Source organism: Dama dama, chromosome Y (genome assembly GCF_033118175.1).
Source record: "Dama dama isolate Ldn47 chromosome Y, ASM3311817v1, whole genome shotgun sequence".
In the NCBI taxonomy this organism is placed as follows: Eukaryota; Metazoa; Chordata; class Mammalia; order Artiodactyla; family Cervidae; genus Dama; species Dama dama.
Window position 1 is genome coordinate 14,263,911 of NC_083715.1, and position 22,493 is coordinate 14,286,403.

The following is a 22,493-nucleotide window of genomic DNA, read 5'->3' on the forward strand; positions in this document are numbered from 1 at the left end:
TGATCCCACTCCTCATCTGCCACAACCTCCACCTCCTCCATGACGTCATCCGGCAGCAACTGGCACACCTGCCAGATACCCGCCTCGTCTCCCCCCACCAGGGCCCTCCCACTGTGCTCCACTGCCTGCACCAGTTAGAGGGTGACCTCTTCCTTGCTGTGCCAGCTGGTCGCTGCAAAGTCCAGCCGTGCACGGCATCACGAAGGCAGGCCCCATGGACCCGGCCCACTGAGCACCCGGGCTCCCAGCGAAGAAATTCTGGAGTCCCGGGATGCTCCTGCCTTCCTCCAGCCGCCTCTCACGCTCCTCTGGGACATGGCTGTGACCCCGAGCTGGGGCAGATGTGAAGGGCCCGGACATATTAGCACAGCAAGTGGTGCAAAATGGCGGGCCAGCTGAGGTAACCGGGTGTGGCTCGCTAGCTCTTTCCGGTGGGGTTAGAGCGGAATGGTCAGGAAGCGGGGCCTGGAGTGTGACAGGTGGCCAGAGGCTGAAGAAAGGGGTTCTGGAGAGGCAACGACAGGGTGCACGGAGATCAGCCCAACAGGCGGGCCCCCTAGGCTGTGAGACAGGCTCAGGCTGCTGGGTCAAATCGAGACCAATGGCAGAGAGGGTATTGGGCGGCATCCTGAGAGAAACTCCTCTAGACCAGAGGGTGGCTTCCCTGTTTCCTGGCTTCCAGAGTCCCCACGTGGCGCCATTAGGCTTCAGGGAGGGCATGGCTATTTCATCTGGCCTTTCTGCAGGCGCTGGCATTTAATAGGCCTCTGGAATTTCAATCCATGTGTACTCATTCTACAAACTAAAGAGCACACTGCTGTGTCCCATGGGACCGCCCATCCCTAGGAGCTCTCCCAGAGTATCTAAAGGTTAGGCAGGGGTGCAAAGTGGCTGGCTACCTTCCTTCCTGGGACAGGATCCGGCTACTGTCTGGATGGTAGGGGAGTGTGTGCAAACCCCAACCCTTGCAACACTTGATCTCCACGCTTCAGGTGCACCAGATCCATAGGGCAGAGAACTCTCTCTTTGTGTCTGCTTCTCGCCTGTTACTGATTCGGGTGATCCTGCTGTTTGTGCACAAGGGAATGCTGCCTGTGTGTCTCTGACCCTCTAAGTGGTGCTGTGGTCCTCTGCCATTCTCCGGACACCAGCGCTCAGAAGAGACGTTTTACCTTGGAGTGAAGGTAAGCCCTTCTCCTCCTCAGTGAGTTGCACCCATGGCAGATGAGACTGTTCTGGGCCACAGGGTCGGAGAGTGCTCTCTCAAACTGGAAAGCCCACGTGGGTGGTTACTGCTGAAGCACAGAAGGGGACGGGCGACCCTCCCTCTCTCACTCGGCAGACATGAATGCTGCACAGGACTCTGGTGACACGGCCACACCTTGCGCTGAGGGAGAAACGGGTCACGGTCTGCTGGCATGACGGAACTCCCTGAAGCTTGCTGGAATGCCTACCAGTGAGAGGCTAAGGACACCAGTCTGTTGAGTTCCACGACACACAAGTGCCGGAGGCCTGCACAATGGCCCGTTTATCCTATCCAGGCTCTTTCAAAGAGGTTCTGTTCTCCAGGTGAGAAGACATCCCAGCCTACCCGGTGGCCCAAAACTGTGGGGCTGGTATCAGCAAGACGACCAACCTAAGCCATCCTTCCTACACTCCTCATAGGCGGTATCTGTGTTCTGCAAATGGTACAAAGAGAGATGTCTCACACTCGATGATTCTGCAGGTAGCAGGTCCTTATGCTCCAGTGCCACTGTATCTCTAAAACCTTACACAAAAGGCAAAGGGTGCTCATGCTCCTTGCCAGGACTTGGGAAGAATGCCCAGCACTTAAGAAGGATGCCAAGACCCTCATAGCTGTTTGTCCAAATGGCTTTTGGCTCACCCACCGCAGCTTCTGTGCCTGGGACTACAGCCCAATCTGTGTCTCAGCTCCTCTGCACTCAACGATCATGCCCAGGTGATTTCCTCCTGCCTCTCCTTTCTGGCAGAGGTCCGGGCTGCAGGCGTCTATTTCCATGGAGAACTTGCTAACTCAGTGAGATCATAGGGCATGATTCCCTGGCTTCACTGCTTCTACTGGCAAGAGTCTATGTTCCGTTAATGTTTCTGCTGTCCTTTCTTGGGTCACCTAGCTAGGTGTATTCCGACTGTTCACCCTCACAAGTGTACTGGTAGGCGTTTCTCTGCACGAATATGCACACATGTCCACATGTGCACACTCACATCCCTGAGAGGAGACTTACACATGTGCGGAAGTACAGGCTTTCTTCTCAAGGAACATGGATTTTGGTAAGCCCCCGACATGCTTTGTCCATGTTATTTTCCTTCACTTGCTCGTTGATCCTGTCAGCTTGCACTTCTAACTCTGTGACTTGTGTTCAATTTTACCAAGATCCTGGCATTGTTCATGACAGGCACAGAACTGCAGAGTGTCTGGCAGGCCTGGACGTGCTCGGTTTGGACAGCTGAGTGACTTGTGCCTGTGTTCCATATTCTCCCATAACCTTGGGCAGGTTCACATTCCCAGTCATGTTAGCATGATTCCATTACCTGTGCTTTCCTTCACGGAACCAGAAAACAAGGGCCTTTGGGCTCAGCTGACTTGGAGAACTGCTTTCTTGGTGTGCACCTCTCTACATCATGCCTTGTCAAGTCTGTGTCCCATTGCATGCCTATATCCTTTAGGGCCCACAGCTTTCTGGTTAAGGGTCCCTGTCCTCCTTATCTCCTGAGCTTTCTGTGTGCACCTGTCTCCCTGTGTCCCCAGCGCTCCCTCCCTGTAGCTGGAGAAGGCCAATGAAATGCCCAAGGCTCCAACAGCCCCAAGAGACCGTGGCAGGCCTGGGACAGATACAATGTCGTGAAGAAGGTGCACATGCATCTACAGGTTCTCTTCCAGTACAAAGCATGGGATCTGAGACCAGAAAGGAAATGTGGCAACCCTAGAACTAGTCCCTTCAGTTTCCTACTACCCAGACTCATGGAGTCCCTGAACAGATGATACCCTGGGAAACTGGCCCTTTAAGCCCATGGCTCATGCCCCGCTTGGGCAGAAATTACCATTTCTATCTCAAGTGCACCCAGAGGGCTTGATCACACTCAACGCCTCAATCATTTGATAAATTCCAGGCCTTTATTTCAGGTGCTCTCATTAGGCCCAGGTGGATTCTGGAAAGACAGGCATCCCTGCTTGCCTATGTAGCCCATGTGCCAAGGAAGGCAGTCCCCAGTTGTGCCCAGGGACATGGAAAACGGTCACCTGGAAAGTAGGTTCCCTCTGAGTGATGCCTGGTGCAGATTCCCTAAGACCAAAACGGAGATTCTACTCCAGTGAGACTGCCAGAATCCACTATCAAGGTCAGACTGTCACCTTTGCCACTCTGGCCTTAGAGCCAGGGGCAAGACCCTAGAAGAGGGTAGGGATTCACGTCAGGGGGTTCACACGAACCATGAGGTACCTTTTGGCAGGACCACGGAAAACACGCAGGCTCTGTGCGGACCCCAGGGCCCTACTTGTCTCCCAATGTCCCAGGGTCCCTTGGGACAAGCAGCCAGCCCACCATCCTTGCGTCCTCCCACTTCCCTGACTCAGAGGCACACGCCGGCAGAGTGACACACACGTACACCCCACATGTGCTCTCCTCGCCTTTCGGCACTGCCATGGAGGTTGCAAGTGCCTCATGGCATGCCACGCTCACACCCTGTGCCTGCTAGATTGCCTGGGGTTTCGCACGGACAGCCTTCGTCAGCACAGATGACATGTAGTGTCCGATCGTGCCTGTGTGTGCTCCTTCGGGGGTAGCGTGCTGACTGATGGGCTGATTCTGAGCAGCATCGAGCCAGGATTTCTCCAGTGTATCCTTCTCACGTGTGTGGAACAAGGCTCCAGGGCAGCAGGCTCTCCTGTGCCTCCTCCTCCTTCAGGTCTCTGACCTTCTCTACAGGACCTTAACCACCTCACCACCCCGGGTCCTGCCATAGCCACTTCCAACATTTCCATCAGCTGGCCCATTCTGTCACAGACTCAGGGGTCCACAGGCAGTGGTTTCGAATCCCCACCCCACCTGATTTGCCCTGGGTGAATCCTCTAACCACCCAACCCTCCACCTGGTCCAAATACACAAAATAACACGGTAGAAAATGTGAACGTGTATTTCTTTTTGGTCTAGTTGCACACAAGGGAGCCATGCTCTGATTTGTCACTGCCCATCGTTTCCTCCTTCCCACCCTGGACAGGATCACTGCAGAGGTAGGTCGACCAATGTCCCTCATTCTGGTGACGCCTCGTGCCTCCTCTTCTCGTCGCTTGGCAGTTCCTCTCCTGACACCTTCATCTGTACATCGGCACTGAGCAAGAAACACACACACACACACACACACACACACATAGACCCACATTAACACAGGTGACACAAAACCACGAGTGTATATACACACACATGCTCTGCATGGGGACTCAAACATAAACAGGGAACACAGGTCTCTCAGTAGCTGAAGACGGCTGTGCACAGCAATGTGGGAAATTGCATCAGTAGGCACCATGTCCTTCCATTGGGGCCCTCTGTCCACCTCGTCCCTCAGCTCTTCCGTATTTTCCCAAGCCGGCCTGAAGCCGGTCCCAGCGTGGGCTGCGTGGTGGCGGTGAGATTGTGAGTGCTGGATGTGGAAATTAACACACGACCCCAAAGTCAGCACCTAAGTGCACAGGCAGCCCATGGAGCATGACTTTCAAGTCATATGCTACCCCAGGAGCAGTGGTGGGAGGGAAGGACCCAGACAGTCTCAAACTTTCGGAGCAGCAGAAGGCCGGGGATAGCGCGATTGACCGAAGGATGATTCTGAAAAACAGACGTCATTCACCCTGCCTCGAGCAGAATCACTGAGGATTCTGGCATTGCAACCACAGCTGCTTGGAGGGAGACTTCCTTCACTCACGGCCACACCGAGTCCCCAAGACTCCAGTCTCAGCCCGTCACCTGCCACGTGCATGAGACAAACCCAGGCTCCCCAGCCAGCTAGCATGAGCCTGAGGATTTCATTCTGGGAAAGGAGAGTGCCCCAGCCTCTACACGGATGTCCCGTCAGGGCCCCGCTGCAGACCCGCTCACCATTTGTGTTTCTGTCACCTCGCCCTCGTGGCACAAATTTCCTCCCTGGGGAAGTACTTCAGGGGATCGTCCCACACGTCCTGGCCAATCATCTGATGGCAATAACAGAAAGGTCAGCCCAGGGCTGACCAGGCCCGTAAAACTCCCGTGAGAAGCCAAGGGCTCCAATATCAATCGCCAACTGTGCACACGCCCAAACCAAAACCACCTCAGCAATCCTGTTCGATGCTGGGCAGTTGTGGCCTGACAGCCAATTGAGAAAGTTCAGGCTCCTGGTGTCCTGCCTGTGGCTGGGTGCTCCCCGTTCAAAGTCCCAGGACGAGTGCACTGGTGTGGAACGACATGCCCTTTACCCTTTTGGAAGGCAGGGAAGACAGGGGTGGATGCGGCATCTGAAGCATCCACCCACACCCCGACCCAGGACCCCTTACGTACCAACACTCACCACTCTATGAGCCCCGTTTACCAGTGATGTCAAGGTAATATTCCTTAACAATCACCATGTTGCAGAAGTACAGATTGTCCCAAAACGAGAAGACCAGTTTGCAGAGAGACCGTGGTTGTTTCTGCACCTGCATCTGCCAGCACAGGGAGGAGGTAAAATGTGCAAGCATCGAGGGGCCTCTGATTGCCTACCATGCGGGTCTTAACAGCCTCCATGATGCCTCTGCAAAGTCTTACAGTACAGGCCCATGGATAACACCATCCCCCACCTCCCTGTCAAGTGCCATACCCACCCATCCTCAGCCTCCCTCACTGACCTTCAAGTCGATCGGTTGCCTAAGAATATTTTCATCTTGGGCACTGATTATGATTCACACTTGAGTGTGGTTCATAATCTGCTTTGTGTCAAGGAGACAATCAGGTCACATTCCTGGCCAAGAAGAGCCAGGGGCAACAGCCCTAGTCTGGCCTGGAGAAGGACACTGGAACAGGCATCTGCAACGATGCTGGGCATCGCGCTTGCCTGTTCACGACTCACATTTCAGGCCCTGCCATACCATCAGACCTGCTCGTGGCTCTGGGTTCCCTGTGCTGTTCTGCAGCTCAGGCGGTCTGCAACCCAAAGGCAGGGGCTAATTCTCATCTCTCCTAACCGCCTTCTTGCCCGTGTTTGCTGGGTAGTAGCATGTCACTGGTAACATTGTTAGGACTTGCAGTCCTTGTGACTACCGTATCTGGAAGAAACTGGGGTGTGTGTGTGTTTCTGTGTGTGTCTCAATGTGTGTGTATCTCTGGGTGTGTGTGTGTGTGTGTGTGTGTGCGTGGGCAGGAGACTGCCGTGTGTCTGCAATTTCCAGGGATCATCCACATTTACAAGATAAATGTCTGCAGTTGCTGTACTAGTGTACTCTCTCTGGTCATCCTGACCTAGAGGCCCTGGGTACTTATTCTCCTCAGATGCAGGCCTCAAGGGGAAACCCTGAGTCATGGCTGTAGACCTTCTAGGTGTGGCTCTGACAAGATACTCCTCCGCTGTGCCTTTGGAACCTACCAATGCCCAGGACCACACTTCCATCATCAGCCTGGAGCACCCTACCTCTGCCCTCACCACACACCCACACACCCCCACTCCTTCACATGCTCCTGCTTCTGCTACACCTCCTCCTCCTCTTCCCGACAGGCAAACACCTAGGAGCAGAAGGAAGGATACAGCTTTGGCCCAGAAGACAGGGATGACCTGGAGGATGGCGCTTCTCCGAACCAAGTGACGCTTCCTCCTTAGATGGTTCACCCGCATGAAGCGAACAGAGGCCCGACGGTTTTGCTCATTCAGGGAGCTCACTTCCAACTGCAGGGCGGTCAGTGCCTGTAGCGCATTTGGCGCCGGCCGCTCTTTCAGTCCTCCAGCTTCTTCCAGGCCCTGCTCCTCCACCGTCTTCTCCTCCAGCTCCTGGGAGACCCCTGATCCCACTCCTCATCTGCCACAACCTCCACCTCCTCCATGACGTCTTCCGCCAGCAGCTGGCACACCTGCCAGATACCCGCCTCGTCTCCCCCCACCAGGGCCCTCCCGCTGTCCTCCACTGCCTCCACCACTTAGAGGGTGACCTATTTGCCTGCTGTGCCAGCTGGTCGCTGCAAAGTCCAGCCGTGCACGGCATCGCGAAGGCAGGCCCCATGGACCCGGCCCACTGAGCACCCGTGCTCCCAGCTAAGAAGGTCCGGAGTCCCGGGATGCTCCTGCCTTCCACCAGCCGCCTCTCTCGCTCCTCTGGGACATGGCTGTGACCCCGAGCGTGGGCAGATCTGAAGGGCCCGGACGTAATAGCACAGCAAGTGGTGCACAATGGCGGGCCAGCTGAGGTAACCGGGTGTGGCTCGCTAGCTCTTTCCGGCGGGGTTAGAGCGGAATGGTCAGGAAGCGGGGCCTGGAGTGTGACAGGTAGCCAGAGGCTGAAGAAAGGGGTTCTGGAAAGGCAACGACAGGGTGCACGGAGATCAGCCCAACACGTGGGCCCCCTAGGCTGTGAGACAGGCTCAGGCTGCTGGGTCAAATCGAGACCAATGGCAGAGAGGGTATTGGGCGGCATCCTGAGAGAAACTCCTCTAGACCAGAGGGTGGCTTCCCCTCTTCCTGGCTTCCAGCACCCCCACGTGGCACCACTCGGCTTCAGGGAGGGCATGGCTATTTCATCTGGCCTTACTGCAGGCGCTGGCATTTAATTGGCCTCTGGAATTTCAAGCCATGTGTTCTCACTCTGCAATCTAAAGAGCACACTGCTGTGTCCCATGGGACCGCCCATCCCTAGGAGCTCTCCCAGAGTATCTAAAGGTTAGGCAGGGGTGCAAAGTGGCTGGATACTTTCCTTCCTGGGACAGGATCCTGCTACTGTCTGGATGGTAGAGGAGTGTGTGCAAACCCCAACCCTTGCAACACTTGACCTCCACTCTTCAGGCGCACCAGATCCATAGGGCAGAGAACTCTCTCTTTGTCTCTGCTTCTCGCCTGTCACTGATTCTGGTGATCCTGCTGTTTGTGCACAAGGGAATGCTGCCTGTGTGTCTCTGACCCTCTAAGCGGAGCTGTGGTCCTCTGCCATTCTCCAGACACCAGCGCTCAGAAGAGACGTTTCACCTTGGAGTGAAGGTAAGCCCTTCTCCTCCTCAGTGAGTTGCACCCATGGCAGATGAGACTGTTCTGGGCCACAGGGTCGGAGAGTCCTCTCTCAAACTGGAAAGCCCACGTGGGTGGTTACTGCTGAAGCACAGAAGGGGATGGGCGACCCTCACTCCCTCACTGGGCAGACATGAACGCTGCACAGGACTCTGGTGACACGGCCACACCTTGCGCTGAGGGAGAAACGGGTCACGGTCTGCTGGCATGACGGAACTCCCTGAAGCTTGCTGGAATGCCTACCAGTGAGAGGCTAAGGACACCAGCGTGTTGAGTTCCACGACACACAAGTGCCGGAGGCCTGCACAATGGCCCGTTTACCCTATCCAGGCTCTTTCAAAGAGGTTCTGTTCTCCAGGTGAGAAGACATCCCAGCCTACCCGGTGGCCCAAAACTGTGGGGCTGGTATCAGCAAGACGACCAACCTAAGCCATCCTTCCTACAGTCCTCATAGGCGGTATCTGTGTTCTGCAAATGGTACAAAGAGAGATGTCTCACACTCGATGATTCTGCAGGTAGCAGGTCCTTATGCTCCAGTGCCACTGTATCTCTAAAACCTTACACAAAAGGCAAAGGGTGCTCATGCTCCTTGCCAGGACTTGGGAAGAATGCCTGGCACTTAAGAAGGATGCCAAGACCCTCATAGCTGTTTGTCCAAATGGCTTTTGGCTCACCCACCGCAGCTTCTGTGCCTGGGACTACAGCCCAATCTGTGTCTCAGCTCCTCTGCACTCAACGATCATGCCCAGGTGATTTCCTCCTGCCTCTCCTTTCTGGCAGAGGTCCGGGCTGCAGGCGTCTATTTCCATGGAGAACTTGCTAACTCAGTGAGATCATAGGGCATGATTCCCTGGCTTCACTGCTTCTACTGGCAAGAGTCTATGTTCCGTTAATGTTTCTGCTGTCCTTTCTTGCGTCACCTAGCTAGGTGTCTTCCGACTGTTCACCCTCACAAGTGTACTGGTAGGCGTTTCTCTGCACGAATATGCACACATGTCCACATGTGCACACTCACATCCCTGAGAGGAGACTTACACATGTGCAGAAGTACAGGCTTTCTTCTCCAGGAACATGGATTTTGGTAAGCCCCCGACATGCTTTGTCCATGTTATTTTCCTTCACTTGCTCGTTGATCCTGTCAGCTTGCACTTCTATCTCTGTGACTTGTGTTCAATTTTACCAAGATCCTGGCATTGTTCATGACAGGGACGGACCTGCAGAGCGTCTGGCAGGCCTGGAAGTGCTCGGTGTGGACAGCTGAGTGACTTAGGCCTGTGTTCCATATTCTCCCATAACCTTGGGCAGGTTCACATTCCCAGTCATGTTAGCTTTCCTTCACGGAACCAGAAAACAAGGGCCTTTGGGCTCAGCTGACTTGAAGAACTGCTGTCTTGGTGTGCACCTCTCTACATCATGCCTTGTCAAGTCTGTGTCCCATTGCATGCCTATATCCTTTAGGGCCCACAGCTTTCTGGTTAAGGGTCCCTGTCCTCCTTATCTCCTGAGCTTTCTGTGTGCACCTGCCTACCTGTGCCCCCAGCGCTCCCTCCCTGTAGCTGGAGAAGGCCAATGAAATGCCCAAGGCTCCAACAGCCCCAAGAGACCGCGGCAGGCCTGGGACAGATACAATGTCGTGAAGAAGGTGCACATGCATCTACAGGTTCTCTTCCAGTACAAAGCATGGGATCTGAGACCAGAAAGGAAAGGTGGCATCCCTAGAACTAGTCCCTTCAGTTTCCTACTACCCAGACTCATGGAGTCCCCGAACAGATGATACCCTGGGAAACTGGCCCTTTAAGCCCATGGCTCATGCCCCGCTTGGGCAGAAATTACCATTTCTATCTCAAGTGCACCCAGAGGGCTTGATCACACCCAACGCCTCAATCATTTGATAAATTCCAGGCCTTTACTTCAGGTGCTCTCATTAGGCCCAGGTGGATTCTGGAAAGACAGGCATCCCTGCTTGCCTATGTAGCCCATGCGCCAAGGAAGGCAGTCCCCAGTTGTGCCCAGGGACATGGAAAATGGTCACCTGGAAAGTAGGTTCCCTCTGAGTGATGCCTGGTGCAGATTCGCTAAGACCAAATCGGAGATTCTACTCCAGTGAGACTGCCAGAATCCACTATCAAGGTCAGACTGTCACCTTTGCCACTCTGGCCTTAGAGCCAGGGGCAAGACCCTAGAAGAGGGAAGGGATTCACGTCAGGGGGTTCACACGAACCATGAGGTACCTTTTGGCAGGACCACGGAAAACACGCAGGCTCTGTGCGGACCTCAGGGCCCTCGTTGTCTCCCAATGTCCCAGGGTCCCTTGGGACAAGCAGCCAGCCCACCATCCTTGCGTCCTCCCACTTCCCTGCCTCACAGGCACACGCCGGCAGAGTGACACACACGTACACCCCACATGTGCTCTCCTCGCCTTTCTGCACTGCCATGGAGGTTGCAAGTGCCTCATGGCATGCCACGCTCACACCCTGTGCCTGCTAGATTGCCTGGGGTTTCGCACGGACAGCCTTCGTCAGCACAGATGACATGTAGTGTCCGATCGTGCCTGTGTGTGCTCCTTCGGGGGTAGCGTGCTGACTGATGGGCTGATTCTGAGCAGCATCGAGCCAGGATTTCTCCAGTGTATCCTTCTCACGTGTGTGGAACAAGGCTCCAGGGCAGCAGGCTCTCCTGTGCCTCCTCCTCCTTCAGGTCTCTGACCTTCTCTACAGGACCTTAACCACCTCACCACCCCGGGTCCTGCCATAGCCACTTCCAACATTTCCATCAGCTGGCCCATTCTGTCACAGACTCAGGGGTCCACAGGCAGTGGTTTCAAATCCCCACCCCACCTGATTTGCCCTGGGTGAATCCTCTAACCACCCAACCCTCCACCTGGTCCAAATACACAAAATAACACGGTAGAAAATGTGAACGTGTATTTCTTTTTGGTCTAGTTGCACACATGGGAGCCATGCTCTGATTTGTCACTGGCCATCCTTTCCTCTTTCCCACCCTGGACAGGATCACTGCAGAGATAGGTCGACCAATGTCCCTCATTCTGGTGACGCCTCGTGCCTCCTCTTCTCGTCGCTTGGCAGTTCCTCTCCTGACACCTTCATCTGTACATCTGCACTGAGCAAGAAACACACACACACACACACACACACACATAGACCCACATTAACACAGGTGACACAAAACCACGAGTGTATATACACACACATGCTCTGCATGGGGACTCAAACATAAACAGGGAACACAGGTCTCTCAGTAGCTGAAGACGGCTGTGCACAGCAATGTGGGAAACGGCATCAGTAGGCACCATGTCCTTCCATTGGGGCCCTCTGTCCACCTCGTCCCTCAGCTCTTCCGTATTTTCCCAAGCCGGCCTGAAGCCGGTCCCAGCGTGGCCTGCGTGGTGGCGGTGAGATGGTGAGTGCTGGATGTGGAAATTAACACACGACCCCAAAGTCAGCACCTAAGTGCACAGGCAGCCCATGGAGCATGCCTTTCAAGTCATATGCTACCCCAGGAGCAGTGGTGGGAGGGAAGGACCCAGACAGTCTCAAACTTTCGGAGCAGCAGAAGGCCGGGGATAGCGCGATTGACCGAAGGATGATTCTGAAAAACAGACGTCATTCACCCTGCCTCAAGCAGAATCAGTGAGGATTCTGGCATTGCAACCACAGCTGCTTGGAGGGAGACTTCCTTCACTCACGGCCACACCGAGTCCCCAAGACTCCAGTCTCAGCCCGTCACCTGCCACGTGCATGAGACAAACCCAGGCTCCCCAGCCAGCTAGCTTGAGCCTGAGGATTTCATTCTGGGAAAGGAGAGTGCCCCAGCCTCTACACGGATGTCCCGTCAGGGCCCCGCTGCAGACCCGCTCACCATTTGTGTTTCTGTCACCTCCCCCTCGTGGCACAAATTTCCTCCCTTGGGTAGTACTTCAGGGGATCGTCCCACACGTCCTGGCCAATCATCTGATGGCAATAACAGAAAGGTCAGCCCAGGGCTGACCAGGCCCGTAAAACTCCCGTGAGAAGCCAAGGGCTCCAATATCAATTGCCAACTGTGCACACGCCCAAACCAAACCCACCTCAGCAATCCTGTTCGATGCTGGGCAGTTGTAGCCTGACAGCCAATTGAGAAAGTTCAGGCTCCTGGTGTCCTGCCTGTGGCTGGGTGCTCCCCGTTCTAAGTCCCAGGACGAGTGCACTGGTGTGGAACGACATACCCTTTACCCTTTTGGAAGGCAGGGGAGACAGGGGTGGATGCGGCATCTGAAGCATCCACCCACACCCGGACCCAGGCCCCCTTACGTACCAACACTCACCACTCTATGAGCCCCGTTTAACAGTGATGTCAAGGTAATATTCCTTAACAATCACCATGTTGCAGAAGTACAGATTGTCCCAAAACGAGAAGACCAGTTTGCAGAGGGACCGTGGTTGTCTCCGCACCTGCATCTGCCAGCACAGGGAGGAGGGAAAATGTGCAAGCATCGAGGGGCCTCTGCTTGTCTACCATGCGCGTCTAAACAGCCTCCATGACGCCTCTGCAAAGTCTTACAGTGCAGGCCCATGGATAACACCATCCCCCACCTCCCTGTCAAGTGCCATACCCACCCATCCTCAGCCTCCCTCACTGACCTTCAAGTCGATCGTTTACCTAAGAATATTTTCATCCTGTGCGCTGATTATGATTCACAATTGAGTGTGGTTCATAATCTGCTTTGTGTCAGGGAGACAATCAGGCCACATTCCGGGCCAAGAAGAGCCAAGGGCAACAGCCCTAGTCTGGCCTGGAGAAGGACACTGGAACAGGCATCTGCAACGATGCTGGGCATCGCGCTTGCCTGTTCACGACTCACATTTCAGGCCCTGCCATACCATCAGACCTGCTCGTGGCTCTGGGTTCCCTGTGCTGTTCTGCAGCTCAGGCGGTCTGCAACCCAAAGGCAGGGGCTAATTCTCATCTCTCCTAACCGCCTTCTCGCCCGTGTTTGCTGGGTAGTAGCATGTCACTGGTAACATTCTTAGGACTTGCAGTCCTTGTGACTACCGTATCTGGAAGAAACTGGGGTGTGTGTGTGTTTCTGTGTGTGTCTCAATGTGTGTGTATCTCTGGGTGTGTGTGTGTGTGTGTGTGTGTGTGTGTGTGTGTGTGCGTGGGCAGGAGACTGCCGTGTCTCTGCAATTTCCAGGGATCATCCACATTTACAAGATAAATGTCTGCAGTTGCTGTACTAGTGTACTCTCTCTGGTCATCCTGACCTAGAGGCCCTGGGTACTGATTCTCCTCAGATGCAGGCCTCAAGGGGAAACCCTGAGTCATGGCTGTGAAACTTCTAGGTGTGGCACTGACAAGATACTCCTAGGCTGTGCCTTTGGAACCTACCAATGCCCAGGACCACATTTTCGTCATCAGCCTGGAGCACCCTACCACTGCCCTCACCACACACCCACACACCCCCACTCCTGAAAATGCTCCTGCTTCTGCTCCACCTCCTCCTCCTCTTCCCGACAGGCAAACACCTAGGAGCAGAAGGAAGGATACAGCTTCGGCCCCGAAGCCAGGGATGACCTAGAGGATGGCGCTTCTCCGAGCCAAGTGACGCTTCCTCCTTAGATGGTTCACCCGCATGAAGCGAACAGAGGCCCGACGGTTTTGCTCATTCAGGGAGCTCACTTCCAACTGCAGGGCGGTCAGTGCCTGTAGCGCATTTGGCGCCGGCCGCTCTTTCAGTCCTCCAGCTTCTTCCAGGCCCTGCTCCTCCACCGTCTTCTCCTCCAGCTCCTGGGAGACCCCTGATCCCACTCCTCATCTGCCACAACCTCCACCTCCTCCATGACGTCTTCCGCCAGCAGCTGGCACACCTGCCAGATACCCGCCTCGTCTCCCCCCACCAGGGCCCTCCCGCTGTCCTCCACTGCCTCCACCACTTAGAGGGTGACCTATTTGCCTGCTGTGCCAGCTGGTCGCTGCAAAGTCCAGCCGTGCACGGCATCGCGAAGGCAGGCCCCATGGACCCGGCCCACTGAGCACCCGTGCTCCCAGCTAAGAAGGTCCGGAGTCCCGGGATGCTCCTGCCTTCCACCAGCCGCCTCTCTCGCTCCTCTGGGACATGGCTGTGACCCCGAGCGTGGGCAGATCTGAAGGGCCCGGACGTAATAGCACAGCAAGTGGTGCACAATGGCGGGCCAGCTGAGGTAACCGGGTGTGGCTCGCTAGCTCTTTCCGGCGGGGTTAGAGCGGAATGGTCAGGAAGCGGGGCCTGGAGTGTGACAGGTAGCCAGAGGCTGAAGAAAGGGGTTCTGGAGAGGCAACGACAGGGTGCACGGAGATCAGCCCAACACGTGGGCCCCCTAGGCTGTGAGACAGGCTCAGGCTGCTGGGTCAAATCGAGACCAATGGCAGAGAGGGTATTGGGCGGCATCCTGAGAGAAACTCCTCTAGACCAGAGGGTGGCTTCCCCGCTTCCTGGCTTCCAGCACCCCCACGTGGCACCACTCGGCTTCAGGGAGGGCATGGCTATTTCATCTGGCCTTACTGCAGGCGCTGGCATTTAATTGGCCTCTGGAATTTCAAGCCATGTGTTCTCACTCTGCAATCTAAAGAGCACACTGCTGTGTCCCATGGGACCGCCCATCCCTAGGAGCTCTCCCAGAGTATCTAAAGGTTAGGCAGGGGTGCAAAGTGGCTGGATACTTTCCTTCCTGGGACAGGATCCTGCTACTGTCTGGATGGTAGAGGAGTGTGTGCAAACCCCAACCCTTGCAACACTTGACCTCCACTCTTCAGGCGCACCAGATCCATAGGGCAGAGAACTCTCTCTTTGTCTCTGCTTCTCGCCTGTCACTGATTCTGGTGATCCTGCTGTTTGTGCACAAGGGAATGCTGCCTGTGTGTCTCTGACCCTCTAAGCGGAGCTGTGGTCCTCTGCCATTCTCCAGACACCAGCGCTCAGAAGAGACGTTTCACCTTGGAGTGAAGGTAAGCCCTTCTCCTCCTCAGTGAGTTGCACCCATGGCAGATGAGACTGTTCTGGGCCACAGGGTCGGAGAGTCCTCTCTCAAACTGGAAAGCCCACGTGGGTGGTTACTGCTGAAGCACAGAAGGGGATGGGCGACCCTCACTCCCTCACTGGGCAGACATGAACGCTGCACAGGACTCTGGTGACACGGCCACACCTTGCGCTGAGGGAGAAACGGGTCACGGTCTGCTGGCATGACGGAACTCCCTGAAGCTTGCTGGAATGCCTACCAGTGAGAGGCTAAGGACACCAGCGTGTTGAGTTCCACGACACACAAGTGCCGGAGGCCTGCACAATGGCCCGTTTACCCTATCCAGGCTCTTTCAAAGAGGTTCTGTTCTCCAGGTGAGAAGACATCCCAGCCTACCCGGTGGCCCAAAACTGTGGGGCTGGTATCAGCAAGACGACCAACCTAAGCCATCCTTCCTACAGTCCTCATAGGCGGTATCTGTGTTCTGCAAATGGTACAAAGAGAGATGTCTCACACTGCAGGTAGCAGGTCCTTATGCTCCAGTGCCACTGTATCTCTAAAACCTTACACAAAAGGCAAAGGGTGCTCATGCTCCTTGCCAGGACTTGGGAAGAATGCCCGGCACTTAAGAAGGATGCCAAGACCCTCATAGCTGTTTGTCCAAATGGCTTTTGGCTCACCCACCGCAGCTTCTGTGCCTGGGACTACAGCCCAATCTGTGTCTCAGCTCCTCTGCACTCAACGATCATGCCCAGGTGATTTCCTCCTGCCTCTCCTTTCTGGCAGAGGTCCGGGCTGCAGGCGTCTATTTCCATGGAGAACTTGCTAACTCAGTGAGATCATAGGGCATGATTCCCTGGCTTCACTGCTTCTACTGGCAAGAGTCTATGTTCCGTTAATGTTTCTGCTGTCCTTTCTTGCGTCACCTAGCTAGGTGTCTTCCGACTGTTCACCCTCACAAGTGTACTGGTAGGCGTTTCTCTGCACGAATATGCACACATGTCCACATGTGCACACTCACATCCCTGAGAGGAGTCTTACACATGTGCAGAAGTACAGGCTTTCTTCTCCAGGAACATGGATTTTGGTAAGCCCCCGACATGCTTTGTCCATGTTATTTTCCTTCACTTGCTCGTTGATCCTGTCAGCTTGCACTTCTATCTCTGTGACTTGTGTTCAATTTTACCAAGATCCTGGCATTGTTCATGACAGGGACGGACCTGCAGAGCGTCTGGCAGGCCTGGAAGTGCTCGGTGTGGACAGCTGAGTGACTTAGGCCTGTGTTCCATATTCTCCCATAACCTTGGGCAGGTTCACATTCCCAGTCATGTTAGCATGATTCCATTACCTGTGCTTTCCTTCACGGAACCAGAAAACAAGGGCCTTTGGGCTCAGCTGACTTGGAGAACTGCTTTCTTGGAGTGCACTTCTCTACATCATGCCTTGTCAAGTCTGTGTCCCATTGCATGCTTATATCCTTTAGGGCCCAGAGATTTCTGGTTAAGGGTCCCTGTCCTCCTTATCTCCTGAGCTTTCTGTGTGCACCTGCCTACATGTGCCCCCAGCACTCCCTCCCTGTAGCTGGAGAAGGCCAATGAAATGCCCAAGGCTCCAAAGCCTCAAGAGACCACGGCAGCCCTGGGACAGATACAATGTCGTGAAGAAGGTGCACATGCATCTACAGGTTCTCTTCCAGTACAAAGCATGGGATCTGAGACCAGAAAGGAAAGGTGGCATCCCTAGAACTAGTCCCTTCAGTTTCCTACTACCCAGACGCATGGAGTCCCCGAACAGATGATACCCTGGGAAACTGGCCCTTTAAGCCCACGGCTCATGCCCCGCTTGGGCAGAAATTACCATTTCTATCTCAAGTGCACCCAGAGGGCTTGATCACACCCAACGCCTCAATCATTTGATAAATTCCAGGCCTTTATTTCAGGTGATCTCATTAGGCCCAGGTGGATTCTGGAAAGACAGACATCCCTGCTTGCCTATGTAGCCCATGCGCCAAGGAAGGCAGTCCCCAGTTGTGCCCAGGGACATGGAAAACGGTCACCTGGAAAGTAGTTTCCCTCTGAGTGATGCCTGGTGCAGATTCCCTAAGACCAAATCGGAGATTCTACTCCAGTGAGACTGCCAGAATCCACTATTAAGGTCAGACTGTCACCTTTGCCACTCTGGCCTTAGAGCCAGGGGCAAGACCCTAGAAGAGGGAAGGGATTCACGTCAGGGGGTTCACACGAACCATGAGGTACCTTTTGACAGGACCACGGAAAACATGCAGGCTCTGTGCGGACCCCAGGGCCCTCCTTGTATCCCAATGTCCCAGGGTCCCTTGGGACAAGCAGCCAGCCCACCATCCTTGCGTCCTCCCACTTCCCTGCCTCACAGGCACACGGCAGAGTGACACACACGTACACCCCACATGTGCTCTCCTCGCCTTTCTGCACTGCCATGGAGGTTGCAAATGCCTCATGGCATGCCACGCTCACACCCTGTGCCTGCTAGATTGCCTGGGGTTTTGCAGGGACAGCCTACGTCAGCACAGATGACATGTAGTGTTCGATCGTGCCTGTGTGTGCTCCTTCGGGGGTAGCGTGCTGACTGATGGGCTGATTCTGAGCAGCATCGAGCCAGAATTTCTCCAGTTTATCCTTCTCACATGTGTGGAACAAGGCGCCAGGGAAGCAGGCTCTCCTGTGCCTCCTCCTCCTTCGGTTCTCTGCACTTCTCTACAGGACCTTAACCTCCTCACCACCCCGGGTCCTGCCATATCCACTTCCAATATTTCCATCAGCTGGCTCACTCTGTCACAGACTCAGGGGTCCACAGGCAGTGGTTTCAAATCCCCACCCCACCTGATTTGCCCTGGTTGAATCCTCTAACCACCCAACCCTCCACCTGGTCCAAATACACAAAATAACACGGTAGAAAATGTGAACGTGTATTTCTTTTTGGTTTAGTTGCACACATGGGAGCCATACTCTGATTTATCACTGGCCATCCTTTCCTCTTTCCCACCCTGGACAGGATCACTGCAGAGATAGGTCGACCAATGTCCCTCATTCTGGTGACGCCTCGTGCCTCCTCTTCTCGTCGCTTGGCAGTTCCTCTCCTGACACCTTCATCTGTACATCTGCACTGAGCAAGAAACACACACACACACACACACACATAGACCCACATTAACACAGGTGACACAAAACCACGAGTGTATATACACACACATGCTCTGCATGGGGACTCAAACATAAACAGGGAACACAGGTCTCTCAGTAGCTGAAGACGGCTATGCACAGCAATGTGGGAAATGACATCAGTAGGCACCATGTCCTTCCATTGGGGCCCTCTGTCCACCTCGTCCCTCAGCTCTTCCGTATGTTCCCAAGCCGGCCTGAAGCCGGTACCGGCATGGCCTGCGTGGTGGCGGTGAGATGGTGAGTGCTGGATGTGGAAATTAACACACGACCCCAAAGTCAGCACCTAAGTGCACAGGCAGCCCATGGAGCATGCCGTTCAAGTCATAGGCTACCCCAGGAGCAGTGGTGGGAGGGAAGGACCCAGACAGTCTCAAACTTTCGGAGCAGCAGAAGGCCAGGGATAGCGCGATTGACCGAAGGATGATTCTGAAAAACAGACGTCATTCACCCTACCTTGAGCAGAATCAGTGAGGATTCTGGCATTGCAACCACAGCTGCTTGGAGGGAGACTTCCTTCACTCACGGCCACACCGAGTCCCCAAGACTCCAGTCTCAGCCCGTCACCTGCCACGTGCATGAGACAAACCCAGGCTCCCCAGCCAGCTTGCATGAGCCTGAGGATTTCATTCTGGGAAAGGAGAGTGCCCCAGCTTCCACACGGATGTCCCGTTAGGGCCCCTCTGCAGACCCCCTCACCACCTGTGTTTCTGTCACCTCCCCCTCGTGGCACAAATTTCCTCCCTGGGGTAGTACTTCACGGGATCATCCCACACGTCCTGGCCAATGATCTGATGGCAATAACAGCAAGGTCAGCCCAGGGCTGACCAGGCCCCTAACCCTCCTGTGAGAAGCCAAGGGCTCCAATATCAATCACCAACTGTGCACACGCCCAAACCAAATCCACCTCAGCAATCCTGTCCGATGCTGGGCAGTTGTGGCCTGACAGCCAATTGAGAAAGTTCAGGCTCCTGGTGTCCTGCCTGTGGCTGGGTGCTCCCCGTTCTAAGTCCCAGGACGAGTGCACTGGTGTGGAACGACATACCCTTTACCCTTTTGGAAGGCAGGGGAGACAGGGGTGGATGCGGCATCTGAAGCATCCACCCACACCCGGACCCAGGCCCCCTTACGTACCAACACTCACCACTCTATGAGCCCCGTTTAACAGTGATGTCAAGGTAATATTCCTTAACAATCACCATGTTGCAGAAGTACAGATTGTCCCAAAACGAGAAGACCAGTTTGCAGAGGGACCGTGGTTGTCTCCGCACCTGCATCTGCCAGCACAGGGAGGAGGGAAAATGTGCAAGCATCGAGGGGCCTCTGCTTGCCTACCATGCGGGTCTTAACAGCCTCCATGACGCCTCTGCAAAGTCTCACAGTACAGGCCCATGGATAACACCATCCCCCACCTCCCTGTCAAGTGCCATACCCACCCATCCTCAGCCTCCCTCACTGACCTTCAAGTCGATCGTGTACCTAAGAAAATCTTCATCCTGGGCGCTGATTATGATTGACACTTGAGTGTGGTTCATAATCTGCTTTGTGTCAAGGAGACAATCAGGCCACATTCCTGGCCAAGAAGAGCCAGGGACAACAGCCCTAGTCTGGCCTGGAGAAAGACACTGGAACAGGCATCTGCAAGGATGCTGGGCACTCGCGCTTGCCTTTTCACGACTCACATTTCAGGCCCTGCCATACCATCAGACCTGCTCGTGGCTCTGGGTTCCCTGTGCTGTTCTGCAGCTCAGGCGGTCTGCACCCCAAAGGCAGGGGCTAATTCTCATCTCTCCTAACCGCCTTCTCGCCCGTGTTTGCTGGGTAGTAGCATGTCACTGGTAACACTCTTAGGACTTGCAGTCCTTGTGACTACCGTATCTGGAAGAAACTGGGGTGTGTGTGTGTTTCTGTGTGTGTCTCAATGTGTGTGTATCTCTCGGTGTGTGTGTGTGTGTGTGTGTGTGTGTGCGTGGGCAGGAGACTGCCATGTCTCTGCAATTTCCAGGGATCATCCACATTTACAAGATAAATGTCTGCAGTTGCTGTTCTAGTGTACTCTCTCTGGTCATCCTGACCTAGAGGCCCTGGGTACTGATTCTCCTCAGATGCAGGCCTCAAGGGGATACCCTGAGTCATGGCTGTGAAACTTCTAGGTGTGGCTCTGACAAGATACTCCTCCACTGTGCCTTTGGAACCTACCAATGCCCAGGACCACACTTCCGTCTTCGGCCTGGAGCACCCTACCTCTGCCCTCACCACACACCCACACACCCCCACTCCTGCACATGCTCCTGCTTCTGCTCCACCTCCTCCTCCTCTTCCCGACAGGCAAACACCTAGGAGCAGAAGGAAGGATACAGCTTTGGCCCAGAAGCCAAGGATGACTTGGAGGTTGGCGCTTCTCCGAGCCAAGTGACGCTTCCTCCTTAGATGGTTCACCCGCATGAAGCGAACAGAGGCCCGACGGTTTTGCTCATTTAGGGAGCTCACTTCCAACTGCAGGGCGGTCAGTGCCTGTAGTGCATTTGGCGCCGGCCGCTCTTTCAGTCCTCCAGCTTCTTCCAGGCCCTGCTCCTCCACCGTCTTCTCCTCCAGCTCCTGGGAGACCCCTGATCCCACTCCTCATCTGCCACAACCTCCACCTTCTCCATGACGTCTTCCGCCAGCAGCTGGCACACCTGCCAGATACCCGCCTCGTATCCCCCGACCAGGGCCCTCCCGCTGTCCTCCACTGCCTCCACCACATAGAGGGTGACCTCTTCGCCTGCTGTGCCAGCTGGTCGCTGCAAAGTCCAGCCGTGCACGGCATCGCGAAGGCAGGCCCCATGGACCCGGCCCACTGAGAACCCGGGCTCCCAGCTAAGAAGGTCCGGAGTCCCGGGATGCTCCTGCCTTCCTCCAGCCGCCTCTCACGCTACTCTGGGACATGGCTGTGACCCCGAGCTGGGGCAGATCTGAAGGGCCCGGACATACTAGCACAGCAAGTGGTGCACAATGGCGGGCCAGCTGAGGTAACCGGGTGTGGCTCGCTAGCTCTTTCCGGCGGAGTTAGAGCGGAATGGTCAGGAAGCGGGGCCTGGAGTGTGACAGGTGGCCAGAGGCTGAAGAAAGGGGTTCTGGAGAGGCAACGACAGGGTGCACGGAGATCAGCCCAACACGCGGGCCCCCTAGGCTGTGAGACAGGCTCAGGCTGCTGGGTCAAATCGAGACCAATGGCAGAGAGGGTATTGGGCGGCATCCTGAGAGAAACTCCTCTAGACCAGAGGGTGGCTTCCCCGCTTCCTGGCTTCCAGCGCCTCCACGTGTCGCCACTCGGCTTCAGGGAGGGCATGGCTATTTCACCTGACCTTACTGCAGGCGCTGGCATTTAATTGGCCTCTGGAATTTCAAGCCATGTGTTCTCTCTCTGCAATCTAAAGAGCACACTGCTGTGTCCCATGGGACCGCCCATCCCTAGGAGCTCTCCCAGAGTATCTAAAAGTTAGGCAGGGATGCAAAGTGGCTGGATACTTTCCTTCCTGGGACAGGATCCTGCTACTGTCTGGATGGTAGGGGAGTGTGTGCAAACCCCAACCCTTGCAACACTTGACCTCCACTCTTCAGGCGCACCAGATCCATAGGGCAGAGTACTCTCTCTTTGTCTCTGCTTCTCGCCTGTCACTGATTCTGGTGATCCTGCTGTTTGTGCACAAGGGAATGCTGCCTGTGTGTCTCTGACCCTCTAAGCGGTGCTGTGGTCCTCTGCCATTCTCCGGACACCAGCGCTCAGAAGAGACGTTTCACCTTGGAGTGAAGGTAAGCCCTTCTCCTCCTCAGTGAGTTGCACCCATGGCAGATGAGACTGTTCTGGGCCACAGGGTCGGAGAGTGCTCTCTCAAACTGGAAAGCCCACGTGGGTGGTTACTGCTGAAGCACAGAAGGGGACGGGTGACCCTCCCTCCCTCACTGGGCAGACATGAACGCTGCACAGGACTCTGGTGACACGGCCACACCTTGAGCTGAGGGAGAAACGGGTCACGGTCTGCTGGCATGACGGAACTCCCTGAAGCTTGCTGGAATGCCTACCAGTGAG

General features: G+C 55.2%; 1 pseudogene; it reads right to left on the reverse strand.

Moving 5' to 3' along the window:
• Positions 1–13,803: 13,803 nt before the first annotated feature.
• Positions 13,804–21,392, reverse strand: LOC133053578 (testis-specific Y-encoded protein 1-like; annotated as a pseudogene).
• Positions 21,393–22,493: the final 1,101 nt, after the last annotated feature.